Below are 18,777 nucleotides of genomic sequence, written 5' to 3'. Positions count from 1 at the left end.
AGATTACTGCAGAATCGAACCCAAACATTCCAAAAACGACAAGGTCGCATTATCGGAATTTTATTACAATAACTTTCATTCACAGTACTGTAATGTGATCAATCCGTGCCGATTTATAGCACAATTTTCTAGTATTTTTAATTTATCTCTTGAGCTATAATATGTTTGGGAACATTTTCGATTCTTTTGTCAAACGTGATCAGTCACGAGAAAAAGATAAAAATTATAGTACAAGCGTTTGAATTATGGCAATTACCACGAATGAAATTCATAAAATTATTTCTTTTGGAGATGTTATTGCATTGATAAAACACTTTATTTCAACGACCACCACTGTAGGAAGCTTTAATATAACAAGGCAACCCTGTTGGCGTAGAAAACTTGGATTAGTCGTAAAATTAGCTACTATTATGCGTTGCAATTCGGGGTGATGGCAAAAATGAATCATTATTATTTGTTTAAACGAAAAAATAAACAAGCCACACATGCTTCCAACACACACTCAGCAAAACAATTACCTCCATATCAATGTAAATTGAAAAATTAAAACTAACAAACCTTCCCATTAAGACAAGCTCTGCGAAATGGCAGCGTCTTCTTCGTGTTTCCGCAGCGCACAAACGAAGGGAAAACACTTCACGCGGCCAAAGATGTGGGTCGCTTAGGTTCGGAACCACACGCCAAGACTCTTCACGCACACACACACACACACACATGCACACAGGTGCAATCATGGACACGGGGGGGATTTGCGCCGCACACCTTCGTGTCTTCATTCGCCCCACACGCAAACGGCTCGCGTCTAATGAAATGATAATAATTCATCACTCATAAGACTAAATTATCTATTACATTAAGTCACGATACGGCGCAGGACCATTTCCCTACCCTGTTCCCCATAAGGGAGCACACCTGACCGGTTTCGCACCAGATTGATGAGCGACACAGATTGCAGCGTTGAGCTTAGCGACCGTGAAAGCTAAACAAAGGAATCGAAGGTGTTGAAGAAAAAAGTCGCCTTTTTTATTATGATGCTCCCTTCTCCCCCCCCCCCCCCCCCCCCTACCCTCGGCCCTCCCACTAGCCTTTGCAAAGAAAAAGGGAAGCCCTTTTTTTTGCAATTCCATAATAGTGCATTTTCCCCGGTAGCAACCGATTTACACACGCCTCACAGCGACTCGTCGTCACTTGCAGTTTCGCATCTTTCTCGCGATCGCTAATGAATTATGAACGCACGGAAAAGATTAAGTGTGTCTCATCAGGGTCGAGCGAGGGATCCATCGTCGAGGGTGTGAATTAAACACGAGTTGTATAAAGGGTGTGGAGAAAAATTTTCATTACCCGTCACATTGGCCGGCCAAGCAGCGGGCGAAAGAATCTGCCGACAGTAATAAAGGAAAACACTGAAAAACGCACACACACACAAACACTCGCGCCGGACGGAACCGTTTAGCGGGAGATCATGATTAACATGAAGCACCCTATTGTTTATGCAAAAATGCAAAACTGATACTAATACTGATTTATGTGTGGGAACAACAAGATGCCACCAGTGCCATGCACTTTTCGTCCGGGCAAAAAAAAAGTCGTCCAGGACAGGAGAAAAACCCCTGAACGTAGCCGTGCTACCGATTTAGCGATTTCCTCCGTCTGCGGCCGTCTCCTCACTCGCTGCACTGAATTGGCTGATTATCGATCGATCTTTTCTGCAGCCCGCCGCATTCGCATTTCGAAGCGGTTTGCGATATCTGCCTTATTTATAGGACTTTTTCCTTCGCAATCGTACCGCGAGCGGGCTCCGTCCAGCTCCGCCACCGCCACCGGTTTAATGTTCGATTAATAATTCCAATTGCAATTAATTGGCGATTAATGGTTGCTTGCTGGTTCGAGGGAATTTTTAAAGGAAACAAGAAGCAGCAAATGAACGAAAAGATGCATCATCGGGCGAAGCAGCTTGAAAGCCCAACGCAGCATCATCAGCGAACGAACTGTTGCCGGGGTCGCTGCATGCAAAGGGAACTGCACACAACACTTATGAAGCAAACAAGACGAGAACGTTGAGAAAATAAGTTAAAAAGGCTATCTTAACCCATCTCGTTGTTGTTGAGGGAGCTGAGTCGGGGGGGTTTTTTTTGCAGAATCGCTTTTTTTTCCTCGTTCGCTGTTATGTCCTTCTTCAGGATTCAACGGACAGCATCACCCTAGACGGTTTTGTGGTGTCCGTCAGACCATCGGTTTTTTGTTTTGTTTTTTTTTTTGGATTCTGCTTTCGATCTCATCAGTTGCAAAAACCCGCGGGGACTCTCAGAAACTTCAGAGCAAGGAACAGCAGCAACAACAGCAACAACACACACGTATAATAAGAATGCAGTAATATCTCATCTCGCTAAATCTTCTGCACATTCGGATCGCATCTTTTCAATCGAATCCGTTTCGCGAAAAGATCGCGATCGCGAGGAAAGGGAACGGTGGAATGCGCCCGGGACACAGCCCTCCCAACCTCAACGATGCTCCCGAGTGGCCGCCCTCGTCCGTATCGCATCCGTACCGGGCTGGGTGGAAAAGGGCATCGAGTTGCTTCGAACTTCACTGGCGGCAAGGGGCGGATTATCGACTGTCGAGCGTCAAGCAAAAATGCATCCTTGCTGGTGGCGTGTATGCAGATGCCGAAGATGCAGCACTTCGGCGAGTTGGAGGTGGAGGAAAGTTGGCGTTGGCGGGCGGCCGAAGACGCAAGCCAGCCGAAGGTTGGTAATTTTTATTTTATCCATTCCCTTTATGAAAACCGTTTAGGCCCCGACACACGGTACCACCGAGCGGGGATTGGCGGGATGCCATCGATGCCAATCGAGATCGGTTTTTGGCATCCTTTGGGCCTCGTCGCATCTGTGCCGACACGGCAATAAGTTTGCATTTGCATTTTCTCCCGCAACTTTCGGTGCAGTTACATGTTGACGAAGGCAACGAAGGCACAAATGAGCGGCAGCATCGATGAACGTCATCATCATTACCATCATCATCGGCGTCGTCGTCAACGATTCTTCGGAACAACAACACCAGCAAACGCAGCAACAACATTGCGGCCAATCATCGTCCCGCGGTATCACATCTCTGCGGGAATTTGTTTTTATTTTTTATTTTTTTCGTACCTTTCCCCTGCTGATATTGCCTTTGGTTGCGTGTTTGATGGCGCAACCCGTTGCGTTAAGTTGCGTATAAATCGTTCGCACACGGATCGACCGCCATTGATTGGTGCCTGGCGCGCTGCACTTTAGTCGATGCGTTGCGAACCTAGCAAAGAGGGGCAACCTTTTCGCTTCGCTTCTCTTTCGCACTCACGTCTCATTTCTGTTGTGCCCTTTCCGTTCCGTGAGCCCGGTTCTTGCCACCCAAGCCCATCATCATCTTCCCAGTCTCGGTGCATTTCTTGAGGGCCTCAAGAGCTTCATCAGCCTTATCTCAAGGGCAGCGAACGATGGGGTTTCTTAGCATTGCTCAAGTCCAATCTTGTTGCGTTTTTGCTTCATTATGGGTTGCTTTTTTTTTGCTCTCCCTGCTTAAGGTGCAGTCTGCGGTGTAAATCGAAAATGGTGAAGAAAACATTTTGCGAAACAACATTCCAGCGTTTTTAAACTCATTTCATGTTGACCCATCCATCTATGCATCGATTGGTTGCCGAACGCACGAACGCCATCATTGAATTTTCGCACCCGGCAAATAGCAGGTTGGGGGGGGGGGGGAAGGGGGCACACCACTTGTTAGAGTTTTCCACCGGTACGGGGTCTTCCATTTTGCAAAGTGAAGTGGCAAATCATCATCATCAGCATCACCTAACGCCTTCATCTCCGCGACTCCGGCTTGCTGTTTAGAGCGACATCATCAGCGGATGCAAGGACGGCAATTCGCAATCGTCACATCGTCGGAACCGGCGAGCGCTTTTTGGAAAACTCATCCACCGGTGGTGCTATCGAGAGGGGTTTGGGAATTGTGGACCGGAGCGAAATCGCGGCCAGCGCTCGCCAAAGAACATTAACGAACGATGCTGGATTATAAATTTCGCCTTTGGCCATCCAACCGGGATCCCATATACATCGTACTCATCCCGCTATTGAGAGTCACACCATCACCATCATGATCCACCGTGCCAGCGTCCCGCGTGTCCGCCGTGAAAATGCCGGATTAAAAGAGTGAGCAATTAGCATTTAAAACATAAATTTCTGGATAATAAAGCCGGACGATGTGTGAACGTGGGTAGGTGGTGGTGCGCGATACGATTGCGGGTAGATTGCTGAACACGGATGGGAGACGGGATGGGAAGTCTGCAACCAAGGGCAGCGAGTTGCTCTTTCGGAAAGATAGTGGTGTGGCTCTCATGTGCCGTTTTCTTTTTTGCGTCGAACGGATTTGCTGACAATTTGTGCGTGTTCGATTTGGCTCGCGCGATTGAACTGTGGAATAATACTTTTGATAGGGATTCGATGGAAGTAAAAGCTTCAAATGCCCGGGTGTTGCTGATAGATGATCATAGTCGAATAGTGTGTGCATTACTAAAATGAGAATTAAATTAAGAAACTCTTTACAACGTTTGTTCTGAGAAAAGCAAGCAATAAAATATGCACAAAATAACGAAACATGCAAAAGTTTTAATCATATACTTCTGCAGTTACCTGTCATACTACTGAGTCGTGGTATGTAATTTTCTATTGTGATCCACTGTAACTACCACATTCTTGGTACGCAAGACGAGGCACTGGTAAGTTATAAATGGATGATTATAAATAATTAAAGAGCACAAGTTAAAGCATTAATATTCCTCATGCGTTTCACGGGAAGAATGAAGTGATCGCCTGATGTTTAATTATAAGGATATTGTAAAACTTCATTCCGTACATTGCAATACATTCGGATCAAGTAGCACACAAAAATTCGTTTAGTCCTCTCAAGTGTAAACGTTTAGTCAAACAAATCGTTTACATAATCCGTACGTAAGGACCTAATATAATGACAGCACAGCAGAATGGTAGTCATGATAATATATATTGAAAGAATAATAAATAACGTTGTCCCTGAATACATTTTATCATCTCTTTTACGTTGAACAACATTGCTTGCAAGTTTCAGGAAGGGAACGAACAAGTTGTGAATTTATTGTACGCAATACATGCAGGGCTGCAGCGTGATCGAAGCAGACATTGAAACGCTTGAATTATTTTGTTTGAAATAAACCGTTACTTGAGCCGAAAATTTAAATAATCCATCATCTAGCGATATTATTGGTAGTAGAGGTGCATTGCCAAGTATAAAATTATATGCAAAAAAAAAAATAGTGTACAACTTCCAAACATTATAAATATAAAAATCTGTGTGTGAGCCGTGTTGCAGCCACTGACACACAGAAGGTTGGCGACACAGTGCTTATGCATAAAGTTGCATAAACACATAAGTTATTAACGCCTCGTCAACAGCTGTAATGGTGTTCCGTTCGTATAGCAATATTTGATTTTTTTTGTAAAACCTTTTTCTAGTCTTTCAAGCTTTCCAATTTTATTAATAATAATCATCCAATCATAATAATTACTAAATTTAATCACCAGCATTCAGAAAACATTTAAGCCAACTAGTAATTGGTTTAGATAGATCTAGATCTAGATGTTAAATGGTTCTTTATTGAATAACCAGACGAAACCACAAAGAAATCCACACGGTCGTACCGGATATTAAATCTATCTTTGCAGATTGTGAAGAGGAGAATCTTTACCGACCCTTGTCTATCGAGCTTCGGGTATAGAGAAGCAAAAGTAGTTATTAAATTTCAAAGTATCTCTAAATGAATAACAAAAGCCTCGGATATATTCATGTCAAGCAAGCCAGAAATGGTAGACCAGTACTTTTAAAAGTTACCAAACCAAAAGACCAAAGCAGAAATACCCAGACAACAAACAAATATTTTTGCTGAGTGTAAGTAACTCAAAATCAACCAATAAAATAGCAAAATTAAACAAGTAGTAAAGAATTCTTCTTAACTCGCAGCAGAATTAAGGCTTAATACATTACAAATCCTTCCTATTGTTAAGCGTTTTCCGTTTCAATAGCTTACAACCTTCAATACAACCCTGTACCAAGCTGCATTCAATCTACAAACAACTTGCACACCACGTGTGACGTGAGTGGCCCATCGATTGGTGGTTGCGTTTGAAATACGGTGTCATAATGAAGTGAAATGAATTTTGCTTCAAATTAAGAGTTTTGTCCATTTAATGAACTATCATTTTTGTTTATCGTGCATACTTTATTATTTTTAAAATCTTGCCGAAATAAAAAAAAAAAAAACTTCATTTCTTTAGCACCTTATTTTACGTACTTTTACCGAAAGCCACGCCCTTCAGCTCGATCGAGCTCGGAATGCTAGTCTCCGATTGGTTGCCCGCCCCGAATGGTGAATAATATGCACCTTGCACAAATGCAACGAATGCATCCAAATGTATCCAAATTGCAGTTGTAAAATTAAGTTCTCCTCTCTGCGGCCTCTTTCCTCTCTGCGGCTGACATTATTATGTTGGTTTCGTAGCGTAGCGACAGCTTCTTTGATCGTGCTTTCCGATCGTCGCTTGCTGTCGCCAGCCTAGGTCAGGATTGACCGTGACTGCAATAATGATAGAGCTTGCGTGTAATCCATCCACCACGAAACTTCCCCCTCTTTCCCCTTCACTCCAAAATCCACCCAACGGTCTTGTTTGATACAATAACAAAAATGTGCCGCAAAATAACAACAAAGCCACCACACAACTGGCTAACAATCTAATTCCGGTCTCAATTTCTAAGCAAATTATTTTGCATCAAATCACCGTAGAATAATCGTTCCTCCTTCACGGGCGCCCCGATCTCCCCACCCTGGCATTAAGCGTTTCCTTAGCCTCTTGGTTCGTGATTACCTTTCCGCTGGGGCTCGGCATCATTCCGTACGGTGCGCAATCAATCAAACAGGGCTTGCAAATGCAACATCACGGTCGCAGTACACATTCATGAACGAGCGGGTTCACGTTTCCCTTTGCTTTTTTGTTTTGGTTGTTGTTTTTGTTTCTTCTTAATACGAACAATTTTCCATCAGAATTACTTTAAATACATAAAATTAGCCGGCAGCCATCGCGAACGTGTTGTCGTGCGGTGGTTTCATTATTTGTGAGCAATTTCAATGATAAGTTCCTGATTGACATCCGACAACCACCGCAAGCATTCAACGGTCTCCTTCACAGGAAGCACACCGAAGATGAAAAACGCAAAATGGCTCTACATGGCTCCCCATCTCCCCCTTTTTACCCTTCATTACCCGTTCCCTTTGTGATATCGATGCATTTTTGCTGTTATTTATATGAATGGCGCACGAGTAACGAGTAACGTGGAAATTATTCTTCATCTTGCAGCAATGAGTATAATCCAGTCAAAAGTAATAACATACTACTGCATAATGCCACTGAATGGAAATGGTTAAATTGTCACTGTGTCTTTTTCGATTTTGTGAGCGATTATATCACTACATGGGAATTAATTGCTTTTCCGTGCTTTTTCGCATCGCATCGCAATGCTGAGCAATGTTTAAAACTTCTTTGATGATTCGATATACAGTCGGATACCAGTTTATTTTATGGTGTCCTTGCTTTAATGTTTAAAAATTCAAGTTGGAAGTAATCCAATGCTTTTGTAGTTAAACTAAATACGTCCGTGTTTTATTCCGTCCACCGCAACCGGACGTAAAAAATCAAACCAAACACAATTTTATAAAACTAGTCTATTGGTCCGGTTACAGGGCTTTGCAATAAAACTCCGAGGAGTTAAGATATTACTTCGGGAAGCGCTTCAAGCATAATCCTTCTTTCAAGCAAGGTGGCTTTTGATTCGACCCTACCGCATGGCTCATACTTCAAGCATTTGCTTACAATTTTGTGCAGCTCCTCCACAAGAATGCGTGCGATCTGAAAGGTCCAAGCACTCCCTCCGAAAGGTCCTCCAGGATTGCCTTAGGTTTCAATCTGAGCTCGCATGAAACGATCTCCGCCAGGAAACCCCTTGTTTGGCCTTGTTCAGGTGCTCCTTTTCGCAACTGCTGGTCGGCTGGACAAGCAAAGTCCATAATGCTAGCGTATGCATCAGCACGCAGTTGCGCTTGATGGTCTCGTTGAAATTTTAGGCGCTGCTTCTCGATTTTAACCACTCTGATCCACGTTGTCCGGAGCAATGGATCAATGAGTTGTCTCCTCTTTGTATCCATAACCTGAAGACGGCATATTCTCGGGGAGCCTGGTCCTGGTCCTGATATTGTCCTGATATCGTCCGTGCGCGTTTACGGCGCAGGGCCTTTAAGATGCCTTACGTCCATCCTACTTCTGCCGTGACTCGTAAACACGGTGCTACGGTTCTGCAGGGTAATATCACGCGACTGTCCTTGGACGATTATAGCGGCGCATATCAAAACCGGGCGTCGATCAGATTTCGTAGATTGTCATACGTTCGTACGCATGCCGGAATTTGGCAGGCCACGGATTGCATGCGCCGACCATGCAATCCCTCCCTACCCTTCAGGTAGCCACAATCACCCAGGTTCATCCTCCAACCGCGAGTTGACCATTTCGTTCTTACTCGACACTCGAATCGTGGAAGTATAACCGCGCATTTATCGATCGCTACAAGCCCAGGACAACGATCAAGCGCTCCAATCCGATAACACAGGGCACCTTGGAAACGGTATGTGTATGTCATCCGGTCGCACTGATGCTTCCATCGATGTAAATTGTAAAATTGAATTGAAAGACTTCAGAGAAACATTGTTAGATATCATGAATACGGAGAAATTGTACATCCAAGTAGGGATAAAGTCTAGTCCACGACGTCGTGCTTTCCCATATAATTTGTTTGGAGAAAAATTTAACATCCAAGTAGGGGCAAAAACTACGCTTTGCCCATTGCAAAATTTGTATAGCGATGAGTACTTGATATGTTTAACTAAGGTTTGGCTGGGGTCATGTTCAATATATGAATTATACGTTCTTAATATAATCACTTATCGATTCGTAATAGACCTACGACTACGACTAAGGACTAGAACTAGGTCTAAGGTTAAGACTAGTGCTAGGACTGTGGTTTGGAGTATGCAGAGTATGTTAAATGTGGTAGATTCACCCATTCGAGGTCTTAAGTGTATTGTGTAGTTCATCAAGGACTTTTCACCACATTCAAACTTAACTATGTAATACTCTTTCTGAACGTGATACACCTGTGCTGAGCTTATTAGAGCATCAAGATCCTAAGATCTATTATGATCTTCTTTGCGTTCAATTATGATGTTCTTGTATTGTCCTGGTCTTCTAGGCCATTGGGTCATTAGCGCCTTGCTTTCATAATATAAATAATATTGACAAACCTTCCTCATTTCCGTCAACAAGTTACAGGCAAAAGAGCTGCACATTGACACATAACCTGATCTGCAAGCATGAATTTAAAGTAACACATCTAAACACTATCCTATGTAGTTTAAAGCTTACAAATCATTGGAATATACACTACTTCTTGGATAGAAGATCGACGACAAACATAAAGAAAATAAATTATTTTGACATTCCGTTCCTTGAACTATTTTGAAAGATCGTTGGAGAAGCGTGGAAGCAACACTTTTCCAAAACATATTTTTTTATATTATTGCAAAATGCATCTCCACGCCTGTGTTATGTTTCAAAATCTTCTGGAACTGCTCTGAAAATTTCAAAAAATATTCAAGTCATAAAAACTCAACCCGCTAGTAATGCTTTGATCAAACAAAAAGACAGATTTGATGGCTTTGATTGTGCAAAGATAATTTTATATATAAATTGTGCAATTTGTCCGATCCATTGCACCCAGAAATCACATTTCGAATTACCACAGTACGCTTGTTGAGCCAAACTGTATCATTTAAACAACGTCTTCCACTAGAACATCTTCGGATTTTATCACACTTCGTAGAAAAATAGTCCAAAACTGAAGCCCACCTGATGATCACCACTCACCCCCTGCACATTAGAAATATGCTAACCGATCCAAAAGAGGCAAACAAAAGAAATGGAAAAGAAAAACATTTTAATTTTCACTTTGTCGGCATCGAAATCTATTGTTCCGCACAAAAGCTGACGCACCAGGTTCCTTACGCTGCGATAAAAAGCGTTTGGGAAAGGAACGCTGCTCGGTCTGCCGCACGCAGCCTGACAAAGGAAGATTATCGGCTTTGTCATGGGTTTTCAATCTTCCGCCACACTTTCCACGGTGTCGGTAGAACCCGAGCGATGCAGTAGTTTCCCGCCCGTTCGGCGTAATGTGATGCGTGAATTTACCACGGATCGCACATTTCGCCGATGTCAAGCCGGCATTTTCCACCCCCCGAAATACTCCGACCACCACCATCACCAATATCACCGGCTGATGGGTGTAACGAATTCCTAGAACACTGCCAAAGCGACCAGAGCGACGGTGAATTTTGATGAATGTTATAAGTGGGGAAGCTTTGAATTTTAATTCGAAATCCTACTTCAGTCTGCGTTACAGTCTAGTGCTGCTATTTAGTTTCAATGGTTAACCGATCATCTAAATGCAGGGGAAAACGAACAAACTTATAATGGTAGCTTCTTCATCTAATCGGTAATCTAAATGTAATCTATGATAGGAATCTACTGACTTCTTCTTGGAAATTGAAGTGTCTTGTACGTGTTTGCTTGCCCTTTGCCAAAAGTTCTCACCATATCCATTGTGTTGTGCTAATGAGATCTTTTGCTGTTTGTTTTCACAATTAGCTAGCTTATTAGTTCGTTCACAACGAAGGCCCAGTTCGTAGATCAACGTATCTTATCGTTGAAATGCTCCTGAAAATCACTTAAAACCGATAGTTCTGTTGATAATGCATTAACTATGGTTGATGTAAACCATGAAGCGAATGTGATTAAAACATATTAATGAATCATCTTAAAATAAATAACGGACGTTAAAGCCAGCTCAATTTTTTCTGCTTTTTTTTGCATCTTTGGGTTATGTTTGCTTTACGTATGTTATTTAGTAATTTGTGTTTTAAAAATTAATTTACTGATTTCTTTTGTGCCACTCGATAGCGTAAAAGTATGTCGACGCACGCAGGACATTTATATTGTTGCTGCTGGATTCAACACGCTAGGTTCAACACGCTGCTAGGTTCGAACGCATCGCAAACGTCGTAAAAATCATGGCACATACGGAAGAATGGATCGGAAGATCCGAATGCGCCGATCATCCACAGAGAGCAAGGACCGCGCTCGTAAAACACGAGCAGGCGCGTAGAGATTGACAGCCGAGAGTATAGCACGTGATCATTTACCAGCCCCGCCACGAACAATTGACAGGCGATCAGCATCCTTTTCTCGAAGGGCTGGAATCCAAGCAACAGGCACCTGGTCCGGTAGTCAGGGTGTTTTACCAAAAAACGCAGGGCAAAGCGATAAACTTTCGCTGAGTGGACTCATCGAGTGTATTTGATATTTTTTAATTGCATAATTTTTTTTCTAGTGCTTTTCTTTACAAGTGGTAGAACGGTATACTATCCCTGTTGTAGTTAAATTGTCATAAGGTATTTAGTCATAGGTTGACTGGCCCAGTGACAAGGCGACAACCGCGTCGGTTTCCCAAGGAAGGATCGGAGTTCAAATCCCATCCGAACCGTACCCCTCTATTTAGGACGAACTATACAACTACGAACTTAGTGGGTCGTTGAGCCAAGAAGACGTGTTTGCACACGTTAAAAATGTATAAAATTATTTTCATACTTTATTTGAGTATGACGGCTCTACGCCGTTTTGTTGATGAATAATACGTAAGTGGAAAAATTACTTTAAAAACAGAAAACCGGTCATGGTTTTGTATCTATTCTTTTCAGAATCATCTGTAATGGTCACTGATTTGTAATACAACAAGAGTAACGATAAAATATAATTCAAATATTGCTTTAAATGCCAGTATGAAGTTCAAAATGGATTGAATGCGCGAAAAGAAACGACTAAATAAAAGCCACATTCATCTGATTTGTCTTGACGACCAGTCGGTCCAGGCTTGCCGACCAAATCATGGCTAACTAGGACTACATATGTAAATTTCATGGCCTGATAGTCGACCATTGCTACTTCGCAAATGTATGTTCAATCCTGCTACCTTGTTACGATCGTTACTTCGGACAACAACGAAATGCACGATACAATGCGCACTGATTCGTCCAATAGTCCTCGATGGGAACGAGTCCTGCTTAATGCTGACGGAGAAGCCAAGGCACACGCCATTTTCGAACAGCAGGTGCTACGGACTCTCTTGGGCGGTGTGGGCGAACTGATTGTTTGAAGAATGAAGCTAGCGGAGCGGTTTTGGCGGTGCAAATATCTTCACGGTAGTCAAATTCGGAACATGATAAGGATGCCGGCCTCGCGGTGAACCACCAGGAAGGTGTTTGCCGGCATTCCGTTAGACACGAGGGGTAGAGAAGCACAACGAGCCAGGCCTGGCTGGCTTCATCTAATGGAGTGAAACCTGGCGGAGATCGGATGCAACCCTGGAACGAGGTTCCTAGAATTCAGTCCTGCTTATTACTGGCTGGATTAATTACAATGGGTGGGCGTCAGGAGCCTTGTACAAGAGTTCGGGCAAAATGCGTGGTCTCATCGAAGAAGTCTAGATTTTAGAGGACCAGAGTTATTATTAGTAGTTACCATACCGTTGAGGAGGTCCGGTATAAGTGACAATTCGCACCCATCTACGGACAGTATTTTCTTTTTCTGTGCTTAACAACCTATAAGGTCACGGAGGCCATCTAATGGCTTACTAGAGTTATTTATAACACGTAGTTGGATTGTCAGTCATCACTACGGGAGAAGCAATCCGAATGGGATTTGCATCCCGGTCCTGCCGAGTGGATTGCCATTGTCGCCTCTACCACCGGGTCTTTCCAAAAGGTAGAGGCTGATTATTGTTTGATTATTTTTGACTATCGTGCACGTTCGTAAGTTCAGTAATGAATTCTTTTCATAGATTCGTCTCATTGAAATGAGCTAGAATAATTTAAGAAAAATCGCTAGGTACAATAACGAAATACATTTAAAATTTTCTGAGCGCTGCAGCTCAAGTACACCTAAGAAACACTGACTGATTGCACGCAATGTACTGGTGTTGCATGAAATTTGTAGCATGCAGCATAGGCACTCCTTGCGTTGTGTACAAGTTCCAACGACACGAAGAACTGTGACAAATCCCTGTGAAAGTGATTATCACAGAGGATTGCGAAGCGAAGATTTTAAACTATTTGGGACGTTGTTCAATAAATTGTTGCATAAAACTTAACGTTTAAAATGGAATAGATACATTACACATAAGATGGGAATTATTTTCTCCCCTGAATTACGCTTTTCTTCACTTTGTACTCGGTGTGAACTACAGTCAAGGGTGGATCATAGCATATCCTTAGTACCCCAAAGCTTCAAAGGGTTTGCACATATCGACAAAGGCAAATCATCCCATAAATAGACTCGAAACGTTAGAATCCCTAAATTCCATTTTGCTTAGAGTAATGCCACGAAAATGATCACATGATTCGGAAATACATACAAAGTTTGTACCTAGACCAGAAGCATAAAAAGTTATAATAAAAATTGTCTAATGGTTTATAAGACTTAATTATACTATGTTTCTGGATAGTCAATCCTGCGTACAGGGTTGCAGACAGGTTCAGACGGGATTCGATAGCCGGTCCTGCCGTGTCAAAGACAGTACACTACCATCTCTGCTAATGGTTGGAAGGCCAGGAGCTACTTGCTGTCAAAGGTTGTAATACCAAACAAGAATATTAAAACAAGGTTAGAGAGTTAGAGGGACAAGGATATAAACAATTTGTGAAACTGAAACCAAACGGCCCAATCTATTAAATCTGTTTATAAAATTTATGGGAAAGAGTATTTTATTTATGACACCATTATTATATTATTATTATTATTCAATAAGTCGAGGAAGGCCCGTAGACGACAGCGGCGCCGGACTGGGATTCAAATCGAATCCGATACGTTCCCTCGTAGTTTTTTTTCGTTTATTTATAGAAATCTCTACATAAATGACTGATCCGTAAAAATCAAATAAAGCGGTTCTGATGAAGTTCATCGGGTGATACAATTGTCGTGTATTTGGTGTCGATTGGTTGGCAGGTGGCTCGGTGTGTCGTGTATCCATGGCTGTCCGCGGTGAGGATGTGGCGGACGGTGATGTCAACGCCACAGAAGTTACACAGTGGAGGACTGGATTTTTCTAGGAGGTAGGAGTGTGTAAGGCGGGTATGACCTATACGAAGGCGGGAAAGGACACGTTGGATGTGGCTGGATTCGGTATCTTCCCATGAAGCGGTGTTGTACTTGATGGGAGGGAGTTTGTTGCTTAGGTCTAGGTTGTGCCATGTGGAGTTCAGGTGAATTTTCGTTACCGTGAATTCCGGAGTGACCCGGAATCCAACATTAAACGATTTCGGGTGAGGAAGGGATGTCGTCAAAGAGTTGAATGTGGGGGCCTTTGGAGGTGCCGTGTTCCAAGGCAGCCAGTACAATAGCAGTGTCGGTGAAGATGACATTCGGTCGGTCGGTCTGTAGTCTTTAATCGCTATTGCTTTGGCGGAGAAGATGGAGGTGTGATTAGGGAGTTTGGCGCAGTTATCTTTGGTGGAGTGGATCCCACAGCCGGCTGAGTCCAGATGAACAAAGCCGTCTGTAAAGATATGATAAAAATGTATTTAGTCTGTATTAAGTAGCTAAAGATACTATTGGCGATGTAGCTGCTTTTTCCAGTTCTCCAGATATAGCGTGTGAGTTCCCAGTTTATGGTCCCCTCGTAGTGAGAACTGAATATCCAACTACGTGCTATCGGCAAGTCTAGCCATTAGATGGTCAGCGTGATCTTACAAGGTCATTAAGCCAACAATAACGATGATCACCCCCAATCAATGGCTTGGTAGAATTTCCTGATGCCACGTAAGTTCGATAGTGAAATCCTCACTACTGGGGAGTGATCCTGATGGGATTTTAATCCCGATCGTGCCGTGTGAAGACCGGCGCCGTTGTTGCCTCACCACCGAACCACCCCGGCATTCAACCGGCATGCTAGCATAATAATATTTTACTTATCTAAAATACAGTTCCTGTTTCCTTTAGCTCGTGAGTGTGAGTCTCTAGAATTGTTTGGAACTAACATAAACAAGTGATCGACCTTGAACTATCCTGGTGAATCCCCGGAAGACCCGGAAAAGGGTTGCCCAGTAGCGTAGTAAGCGAGGGTTCCAAAAGTCAATAGTTCACACTTACGTAGTACATTTACGTCGCAACATCGACGCCGGTAGGTCGTTGAACCTGGATGGTTTTGCAAAACATACTGCAATTAAAAACGGTTGCTTTCAAACAACATTAGAGCGTGTTGTTCCGACTGAAACGAATCAATTACTTTGTAGGCATTATTATGTAAACCTACTATTAGCCACACTACCGACCACAACGTACAGCTACTCATGAAGCATACTCACATACGGGAACGACGAAAAAGAAAAAGTGTCTCATAAAAGGGCAAGTATTATTCGGCTATTAAAGCACAAATTGGGCGACTAATTAGGCATTTAAAATATCTCTTTAAAAGACCATTAAATTATTATGAATCTTTTTACGTATGACTAATACAAACTTTTAGTAATCAGGAGAGATCTATATAAATGGTTTTCACGTGGCCACATGGTAATAACTAAAACAAATTTTAATGATTCCGTTAAAGTTATTGTTGACCTACTGCTAGCTCAAAGGTAAGGAAAGGTAACACATCTTTGTGCCAATTACTCCAACAGCAAAAGTATTGTTTTGAAAATAATTATTGAAAAACATCGATCAGCGTAAACAATTTCCAACCAACAGCCTGTTTGTCACGGCAGACCGTTAGAATTATTTATTCCTCGCCGCTAGCCCTATATTTGCAGTCGCAGTAGCGCACCGATCAGTCATTCGTGTTTGTGCGTTTCTAAGTGTCGGACGGTGTTTTGTGGCCCGGTCTTATCTTGAGACAGCATCTCGGTATTCTAGTCACAACCAGTTGCCACTAACAGTTTACTACAAATATAAACTACCATTCCTTTGTTTCCTTTGTGTGTGAAGTTTCCTTCCCGGGGGTTTTGTCCTGACAGTTCGCGAAGCAAGAACAGCAACGTGTGATAGGGAGTACTTCAAACGAATCCTGTAATGGCCTATATTTTTGCAAAGATTTTTCATCACACAATGAGGTGCCCACGAAGCCAAAGAATCTGCTACTCATTGTGCATAAACATTGTTCGCCATGTTGTAATACTCTTCAGGCTCAAGAAATCCGTCTGCACACGCTCGGCAAACCATTTACTGCGCTGTTTCACATTTAAAACGTGTGTTGCATATCTGGGAATGGTGCGTGCTATAGGTTTTTGAAAAATTATTCAAAATAATTCTTCTGTCTGCTGACACCTCTTGCCAATACACGGTTCAACATTGCCAAACATTCCATTTATGCAATCGACCGTCTGATATCGAAGAGTGGTCCAAGTACTGGGACCCCCACACCCATAGAGGGGGGGTGACATAATTGGGATTCCAATTGTGCGTGATTCGGGCACGCAAATTATGATGTCACGTAAACTTTCTTTCCAGCACAATCCATCCTCGCCACTAACGATTGCATCATATGTGCGCCAACACTGCACAATATGAATAATAATCCACAACATTCGCGGACGTCCAGTTGACCGGTCCGCTCTGTTCGCACTGGAACACGCCGCAAGCAAGCTTTGCTTGCGCATTGCATTAAAAGCTTCATGACACCATTCCATTCAAGGTCCTTCGTACAGTTCGTTTTGCGTTTGGGTGAAAAGTGTCGGTGAAACGTCCTGCGCCTTCTTTAGCAAGCGGGAATCGATGCCGCATTGCAAACGGGCCGAACCGAGACGCCGGAGCAATCCGGTGTGTACTTCGACGGGACACAAGGGAGGCAAGAAAATTCCAATACTGTTTCTAGATGGATCTAAAAATACCAGCGACGACCGAATCGTCGAATTCTTCGTCGTTTTACAAGCCCGATTGGACACCGGTTGTCGGTCAAGGTTTGACTTCTGGCTTTCTACAATATTTTGATTACGACTGTCCTCCAACCGGTTAGAGCTTCGGTTCAGTGGGAGGAGTAGGGAGATCAATCCTGCTATGGTTAGAATGAACGGTAGATGTTTTTGTTAAGCAGTACATTGACCGATCGGTTTATGGAAAATACCCCAAAACACAACCTGTCACAAAACTGTAAAATTCATGAGCGTGTGTGTGTGTGATATTTATAGTAAATGCATGAGTCATACATTTTTTGAGGATCTCAGATATCTTAAGCTGATCTGACGTATTTTTTTTTTGGCTTAATGACCTCCAAGGTCATGCCGGCCGTATAATGGCCTACTCGACTTATTGCTATCACGTAGCTGGACAGTCAAGTCCTACGTGCGGAGAGGACCGTTTCTCGGGATTCGATATCCAATCCTATCGTCCACCACAGAGTTTAACAAAATTTCGAAAACTAGTGTAAAATGTCAAGCGAAAGTAGAAACTGCTCAGTCCGGCAACCCTAACCGTAAGCCATAAACCACAACAGCATCCAAACCAGCACCGCTGCGATCGGTTAGGCGTGACATTCAAAGCCACAATGTCAAGGTGACTAAGGTCTCACCTTAGGAGAACCACCGAGAGGAAGTAAACACATTCTCCAAGCCGTGTATAGTGCCGCTTTCATCTAGCGGCTGTCCTTTGGTGCGGCACTTTCCATCCACACATCTCCAACTGCAAGCTCGCAAGGCGTAATAAAAGCTTTGCACGTGAACGGAGCTACAACAAAAAAAAAAGAAGCAATTTACGCCAGACGACGGTTCGCGGCAGAGGTCACGAAAGGAAGCCAAAAATACGGACGGGACAAAGCACCCCGCGTGCTTTGCAAACGAGATGACAAGCACACACACACACACACCTTTTCTCGCACATTTGACGTGCGTGTCGTCGACACGATGAAGGTGAACCGATCGACGGCACGATCGACGATGATGCAGCCCGAAGAATGTGGCTTATTGAAGTCAAGTGCATTTGATGCACACAGCTGAACGCTTCTAAACACCGCCTGTCTGAGTACCGGCGCCACCTGCAGGCGTGCAGCAGGGTGCGGCAGGCAAACCAGACGACAAACGAGTGCGAGCGAGAGCGAGAACGTGCGACCGCGCTCCAGCAAATGAAGGCAACGCACCGTGCGCGCACCGTTTCGTTCGATGCCCTCCGCATTTTCAAGGACGCACGTGGTTTGGTGGTTTCGGTTTTAAGATTCACGCACACACACACACACTCGACGCCATCGTACAAACAGGCCGGTCTGTGGTAGGTTTCCAATCATTTTCGGCACACAAGAGGCTAGCAGCAGTAGTAGTAGTAGTAGTAGTGCGTGATCGTTTACTAATTAAACGATCGACGTAGCTGTTGCACTCGCCGCTCAGTTCGCCGCAATACACAACGATCGCGATCGCGCGCTGCGTTGCTTGGGTCGGGATTTTGCGTGCGAAACACGCGTGAATGTCACGCAGTGCGCTACGCAGTTGTTGGCGCTTTTCGGCCGATTGAAAGTGAAAGAAGGCGCGCGAAATGTATCCCATCCAGACAATGGTAACAGCAAAACCGACCAAGCAAA

The 18,777-nt window shown here is 43.4% G+C and overlaps 1 protein-coding gene across 3 annotated transcripts in view; it reads right to left on the bottom strand.

Moving 5' to 3' along the window:
* The window catches only part of LOC126558244 (isocitrate dehydrogenase [NAD] subunit gamma, mitochondrial), a 517,410-nt gene that overhangs the window by 296,009 nt on the left and 202,624 nt on the right, over positions 1-18,777 (bottom strand). The gene's annotated exons all lie outside the window — the stretch shown is intronic.

Source organism: Anopheles maculipalpis, chromosome 2RL (assembly GCF_943734695.1).
Source record: "Anopheles maculipalpis chromosome 2RL, idAnoMacuDA_375_x, whole genome shotgun sequence".
Lineage (NCBI taxonomy): Eukaryota > Metazoa > Arthropoda > Insecta > Diptera > Culicidae > Anopheles > Anopheles maculipalpis.
This window is presented reverse-complemented; position numbering and strand designations above follow the sequence as displayed.